Source organism: Oncorhynchus masou, unplaced genomic scaffold (genome assembly GCF_036934945.1).
Source record: "Oncorhynchus masou masou isolate Uvic2021 unplaced genomic scaffold, UVic_Omas_1.1 unplaced_scaffold_3868, whole genome shotgun sequence".
NCBI lineage: Eukaryota > Metazoa > Chordata > Actinopteri > Salmoniformes > Salmonidae > Oncorhynchus > Oncorhynchus masou.
This window is the reverse complement of record NW_027010270.1, coordinates 25,910-33,759: the sequence shown is the minus strand read 5'-3', so window position 1 is coordinate 33,759 and position 7,850 is coordinate 25,910. Positions and strand designations below refer to the sequence as shown.

The window sequence follows — 7,850 nt, the reverse complement described above, 5'->3', positions numbered from 1 at the left end:
AGACCCCTACAGTCAGTATGGAAATGGAACACACCATGGAGAGATGCCCCCTACAGTCAGTATGGAAATGGAACACTCCATGGAGAGATGCCCCCTACAGTCAGTATGGAAATGGAACACTCCATGGAGAGATGCCCCCTACAGTCAGTATGGAAATGGAACACTCCATGGAGAGTGACCCCCTACAGTCAGTATGGAAATGGAACACTCCATGGAGACCCCCTACAGTCAGTATGGACATGGAACACTCCATGGAGAGATGCCCCCTACAGTCAGTATGGACATGGAACACTCCATGGAGAGAGACCCCCTACAGTCAGTATGGAAATGGAACACTCCATGGAGACCCCCTACAGTCAGTATGGACATGGAACACTCCATGGAGAGAGACCCCTACAGTCAGTATGGAAATGGAACACTCCATGGAGACCCCCTACAGTCAGTATGGACATGGAACACTCCATGGAGAGTGACCCCCTACAGTCAGTATGGACATGGAACACTCCATGGAGAGTGACCCCCTACAGTCAGTATGGAAATGGAACACTCCATGGAGAGTGACCCCCTACAGTCAGTATGGAAATGGAACACTCCATGGAGAGATGCCCCCTACAGTCAGTATGGAAATGGAACACTCCATGGAGAGTGACCCCCTACAGTCAGTATGGACATGGAACACTCCATGGAGAGTGACCCCCTACAGTCAGTATGGAAATGGAACACCCCATGGAGAGTGACCCCCTACAGTCAGTATGGAAATGGAACACTCCATGGAGAGATGCCCCCTACAGTCAGTATGGACATGGAACACTCCATGGAGAGTGACCCCCTACAGTCAGTATGGACATGGAACACTCCACGGAGAGACCCCTACAGTCAGTATGGACATGGAACACTCCATGGAGAGAGACCCCCTACAGTCAGTATGGACATGGAACACTCCATGGAGAGAGACCCCCTACAGTCAGTATGGACATGGAACACTCCATGGAGAGAGACCCCTACAGTCAGTATGGACATGGAACACTCCATGGAGAGAGACCCCCTACAGTCAGTATGAAAATAGAACACTCCATGGAGATACCCCCTACAGTCAATATGGAAATGGAACACTCCATGGAGAGATACCCCCTACAGTCAGTATGGAAATGGAACACTCCATGGAGAGAGACCCCCTACAGTCAGTATGGACATGGAACACTCCATGGAGACAGACCCCCTACAGTCAGTATGGACATGGAACACTCCATGGAGACAGACCCCCTACAGTCAGTATGGACATGGAACACTCCATGGAGACAGACCCCCTACAGTCAGTATGGACATGGAACACTCCATGGAGAGAGACCCCCTACAGTCAGTATGGAAATGGAACACTCCATGGAGAGAGACCCCCTACAGTCAGTATGGACATGGAACACTCCATGGAGAGTGACCCCCTACAGTCAGTATGGAAATGGAACACTCCATGGAAAGACCCCCTACAGTCAGTATGGAAATGGAACACTCCATGGAGAGTGACCCCCTACAGTCAGTATGGAAATGGAACACTCCATGGAGAGAGACCCCCTACAGTCAGTATGGAAATGGAACACTCCATGGAGAGTGACCCCCTACAGTCAGTATGGACATGGAACACTCCATGGAGAGAGACCCCTACAGTCAGTATGGACATGGAACACTCCATGGAGAGTGACCCCCTACAGTCAGTATGGACATGGAACACTCCATGGAGAGATGCCCCCTACAGTCAGTATGGAAATGGAAGACCCCCTACAGTCAGTATGGAAATGGAAGACCCCCTACAGTCAGTATGGAAATGGAACACTCCATGGAAAGAGACCCCCTACAGTCAGTATGGAAATGGAACACTCCATGGAGAGTGACCCCCTACAGTCAGTATGGACATGGAACACTCCATGGAGAGTGGCCCATGGAAATCAAATCAATGCATACAAGATAACCCGACCCATTCCCCCCTCAGTCCCCACCCACATCCCCCCCCCCACCCAGAAACCATGCTTCCTACACCCTCAGATTATGGGATGCCAAGGTCAGATTTGTCCATATTCTGTTCCAGTTAAAGCATTGTTCAGATTCAATTAGATCTGTAGAATTTACTCTTTTAATGTCTAGTTCAGAATATGAGCTTTCCAAAAGTGGTTTATATATTATTGAGATCAATCCTTTCAGGAACCCAGATCATTTATTTATAAATCACAACATTGGATGTTTTGGTAGTTTGGTTTGTACTTTTGACAAATTGTGCCTACTATGTCCAGGATTTACAGCCATACTGACATCAACATGTTAAGAGTACATTTGATAAACTATAAAAGATGAAAGTTTAGAACAATACCCACTATTAATAATGCTGATACCTACTTTATTGATCATGTTGAGCGTGCATTCGAACACGGCATCGAAGATCTGCGGGATCTCCCCGGTGATGTCCGCCCAGCTTGTTGACGATGGTTGCCATGGTGCTGAGGACCTCGGGCTCCCGGGCGGCGGGCACGGTGCGCTGGTGTCGATGAACGGCGTCCGAGCAGCGGCCGGAACAAAGTTCTCCCCACCTGGAAGGAAGGAACACCGGACGGGATCAGCGGACAGATCAACGCGGCAAAGGGAGGAATGTTGTTGTTGTGTTCTCACCAGGTTATTGTTGGACATGACTGAGGTCAGTGTGTGAGTGTGTGTGTGTTACTAAGGACTAAGTGACCAACACGGTTGTCTTTCAAACTCTTAAGGGGAGAGTTTCCCAATCCATTCCTGGAGTACACACAGGACTGACACGTACTGCTTTAAACAGTCAGGTTGGACAGTCTCGGGTGGAGACGTCTTTTCTGTCATGTAGTTTTTCATTGAAACACCTCCGCTGTCTTCCATTGGGATGTATGTAGTACCAATATATCCTGATACACATAGTACCAATATATCCTGATACATGTAGTACCAATATATCCTGATACATGTAGTACCAATATATCCTGATATATGTAGTACCAATATATCCTGATACACGTAGTACCAATATATCCTGATATACGTAGTACCAATATATCCTGATATACGTAGTACCAATATATCCTGATATACGTAGTACCAATATATCATGTAGTACCAATATATCCTGATATATGTAGTACCAATATATCCTGATACATGTAGTACCAATATATCCTGATACACGTAGTACCAATATATCCTGATATACGTAGTACCAATATATCATGTAGTACCAATATATCCTGATACATGTAGTACCAATATATCTTGATACATGTAGTACCAATATATCCTGATATACGTAGTACCAATATATCATGTAGTACCAATATATCCTGATACATGTAGTACCAATATATCCTGATACATATAGTACCAATATATCCTGATATATGTAGTACCAATATATCACGTAGTACCAATATATCCTGATACATGTAGTACCAATATATCTTGATACATGTAGTACCAATATATCCTGATATACGTAGTACCAATATATCCTGATATATGTAGTACCAATATATCACGTAGTACCAATATATCCTGATACATGTAGTACCAATATATCCTGATATACGTAGTACCAATATATCCTGATATATGTAGTACCAATATATCCTGATACATATAGTACCAATATATCCTGATACATATAGTACCAATATATCTTGATATATGTAGTACCAATATATCCTGATACACGTAGTACCAATATATCCTGATATATGTAGTACCAATATATCCTGATACATATAGTACCAATATATCCTGATACACGTAGTACCAATATATCCTGATATATGTAGTACCAATATATCACGTAGTACCAATATATCCTGATACATGTAGTACCAATATATCTTGATACATGTAGTACCAATATATCCTGATATACGTAGTACCAATATATCCTGATACATATAGTACCAATATATCTTGATACATGTAGTACCAATATATCCTGATATACGTAGTACCAATATATCCTGATACATGTAGTACCAATATATCTTGATACATGTAGTACCAATATATCCTGATATACGTAGTACCAATATATCCTGATACATGTAGTACCAATATATCATGTAGTACCAATATATCCTGATATACGTAGTAACAATATATCCTGATACACGTAGTACCAATATATCCTGATACATGTAGTACCAATATATCCTGATACATGTAGTACCAATATATCCTGATACATGTAGTACCAATATATCCTGATACATGTAGTACCAATATATCCTGATACATGTAGTACCAATATATCCTGATATACGTAGTACCAATATATTCTGATACATGTAGTACCAATATATCCTGATACATGTAGTACCAATATATCCTGATACATGTAGTACCAATATATCCTGATATATGTAGTACCAATATATCCTGATATATGTAGTACCAATATATCCTGATACATGTAGTACCAATATATCCTGATACATGTAGTACCAATATATCCTGATACATGTAGTACCAATATATCCTGATACACGTAGACCAATATATCCTGATATATGTAGTACCAATATATCCTGATACATGTAGTACCAATATCTTGATACATGTAGTACCAATATATCCTGATACACGTAGTACCAATATATCCTGATACATGTAGTACCAATATATCCTGATATATGTAGTAACAATATATCCTGATATACGTAGTACCAATATATCCTGATATACGTAGTACCAATATCTTGATACATGTAGTACCAATATATCCTGATACATGTAGTACCAATATATCCTGATACATGTAGTACCAATATCTTGATACACATAGTACCAATATATCCTGATACATGTAGTACCAATATATCCTGATACATGTAGTACCAATATATACTGATACATGTAGTACCAATATATCCTGATATATGTAGTAACATTATATCCTGATATATGTAGTAACAATATATCCTGATATACAGTTTAAGTCGGTTGTTTACATACACCTTGGCCAAATACATTTCAACTCAGTTTTTCACAATTCCTGACATTTAATCCTAGTCAGAATTTCCTGTTTTAGGTCAAGTATGATCACCACTATTTTAAGAATGTGAAATGTCAGAATAATAGTAGAGAGAATGATTTATTTCATCTTTTATTTTTTTCATCACATTCCCAGTGGGTCAGAAGTTTACATACACTCAATTAGTATTTGGTAGCATTGCCTAAAAATTGTTTAACTTGGGTCAGAGGTTTGTGTAGCCTTCCACAAGCTTCCCACAATAAGTTGGGTGAATTTATGCCCAACTTGGTGTATGTAAACTTCTGACCCACTGGAATTGTGATACAGTGAATTATAAGTTAAATAATCTGTCCGTAAACAATTGTTGGAAAATGAACTTGTGTCATGCACAAAGTAGATGTCCTAACCGACTTGCCAAAACTATAGTTTGTTAATTAACAAGAAATTTGTGGAATGGTTGAAAAAAAGGACTCCAACCTAAGTGTGTGTAAACTTCTGACTTCAACTGTATGTAGAAATAATATATCCTGATACATACAGTACCAATATCTTCCTGTCAGATGTGTATATATCCTGATATATGTTGTACCAATATCTTCCTGTCAGATGTGTATATATATCTGTATCTCACCATCTGTGGATCGCTGGATCTGCTGACCCAGCCGGAGATGAGTTTGAGCGTCTCTCTTTTCACCGTCCTCATACTTCTGATCAGGGGCTGTTTGGTCACCATCTCTCCTGAAACGCACAGCACCAAGAGAATAGACGCATGAGGAGAGGACACACCGCCAAGAGAATAGACGCATGAGGAGAGGGCACACCGCCAAGAGAATAGACGCATGAGGAGAGGACACACCGCCAAGAGAATAGACGCATGAGGAGAGGACACACCGCCAAGAGAATAGACGCATGAGGAGAGGACACACCGCAAAGAGAACAGACGCTTGAGGAGAGGACACACCGCCAAGAGAATAGACGCATGAGGAGAGGACACACCGCCAAGAGAATAGACGCATGAGGAGAGGACACACCGCCCAAGAGAATAGACGCATGAGGAGAGGACACACCGCCAAGAGAAGAGACGCATGAGGAGAGGACACACCGCCAAGAGAAGAGACGCATGAGGAGAGGACACACCGCAAAGAGAATAGACGCATGAGGAGAGGACACACCGCAAAGAGAACAGACGCTTGAGGAGAGGACACACCGCCAAGAGAATAGGCGCTTGAGGAGAGGACACACCGCCAAGAGAATAGACGCATGAGGAGAGGACACACCGCCAAGAGAATAGACGCATGAGGAGAGGACACACCGCCAAGAGAATAGACGCATGAGGAGAGGACACACCGCCAAGAGAATAGACGCATGAGGAGAGGACACACCGCCAAGAGAATAGACGCTTGAGGAGAGGACACACCGCAAAGAGAATAGACGCTTGAGGAGAGGACACACCGCCAAGAGAATAGACGCATGAGGAGAGGACACACCGCCAAGAGAATAGACGCTTGAGGAGAGGACACACCGCAAAGAGAATAGACGCTTGAGGAGAGGACACACCGCCAAGAGAATAGACGCATGAGGAGAGGACACACCGCCAAGAGAACAGACGCTTGAGGAGAGGACACACCGCCAAGAGAATAGACGCATGAGGAGAGGACACACCGCCAAGAGAATAGACGCATGAGGAGAGGACACACACACAGCCCCCAGCCCACCCCATCCCCCCACTGACCGTTGGTCTGGATGGCTGCGGAGATGTTTTCGCTGAGGCACTTGTAGACGTTGAGCATGTCCAGATAAATGCGTCCTAACTGGATAACGAAGGGGTGTCCCACGGCCTTACAGGCCCGGACGTTGGTCTTCAGGATGCTGCCGAGCTGCTTCACCGTCTCTGGGTCCTTCAGAATGTCCACGTTCTAACAGAGGGGAGTCAACCAATCACATGTCATTTATAAAGCCCTTTTTACATCAGCAGATGTCACTAAGTGCTGTACAGAAACACAGCCGAAAACCACAAACAGCAAGCAATGCAGATGTAGAAGCACGGTGTCTAGGATAAACTCCCTGGAAAGCAGGAACCTAGGAAGAAACCTAGAGAGGAACCAGGCTCTGAGGGGTAGCCAGTCTTTGACTGCAGGAAAGGGGTACTACTAGAGGTCTTTGACTACAGGAAAGGGGTAGCTACTAGAGGTCTTTGACTACAGGAAAGGGGTAGCTACTAGAGGTCTTTGACTACAGGAAAGGGGTAGCTACTAGAGGTCTTTGACTACAGGAAAGGGGTAGCTACTAGAGGTCTTTGACTACAGGAAAGGGGTAGCTACTACAGGTCTTTGACTACAGGAAAGGGGTAGCTACTACAGGTCTGACTATAGGAAAGGGGTACTATTACAGGTCTTTTACTACAGGAAAGGGGTAGCTACTAGAGGTCTTTGACTACAGGAAAGGGGTAGCTACTAGAGGTCTTTGACTACAGGAAAGGGGTAGCTACTACAGGTCTTTGACTACAGGAAAGGGGTAGCTACTACAGGTCTGACTATAGGAAAGGGGTACTATTACAGGTCTTTTACTACAGGAAAGGGGTAGCTACTAGAGGTCTTTGACTACAGGAAAGGGGTAGCTACTACTGGTCTTTGACTACAGGAAAGGCGTAGCTACTACTGGTCTTTGACTACAGGAAAGGGGTAGCTACTACTGGTCTTTGACTACAGGAAAGGCGTAGCTACTACTGGTCTTTGACTACAGGAAAGGGGTAGCTACTACAGGTCTGACTATAGGAAAGGGGTAGCTACTACAGGTCTGACTATAGGAAAGGGGTACTACTACAGGTCTGACTACAGGA

At 43.5% G+C, this 7,850-nt stretch overlaps 1 pseudogene; it reads right to left on the bottom strand.

Moving 5' to 3' along the window:
• Positions 1-2,385: 2,385 nt before the first annotated feature.
• Positions 2,386-7,850, bottom strand: part of LOC135534722 (exportin-1-like) — a 30,404-nt pseudogene continuing 24,939 nt past the window's right edge.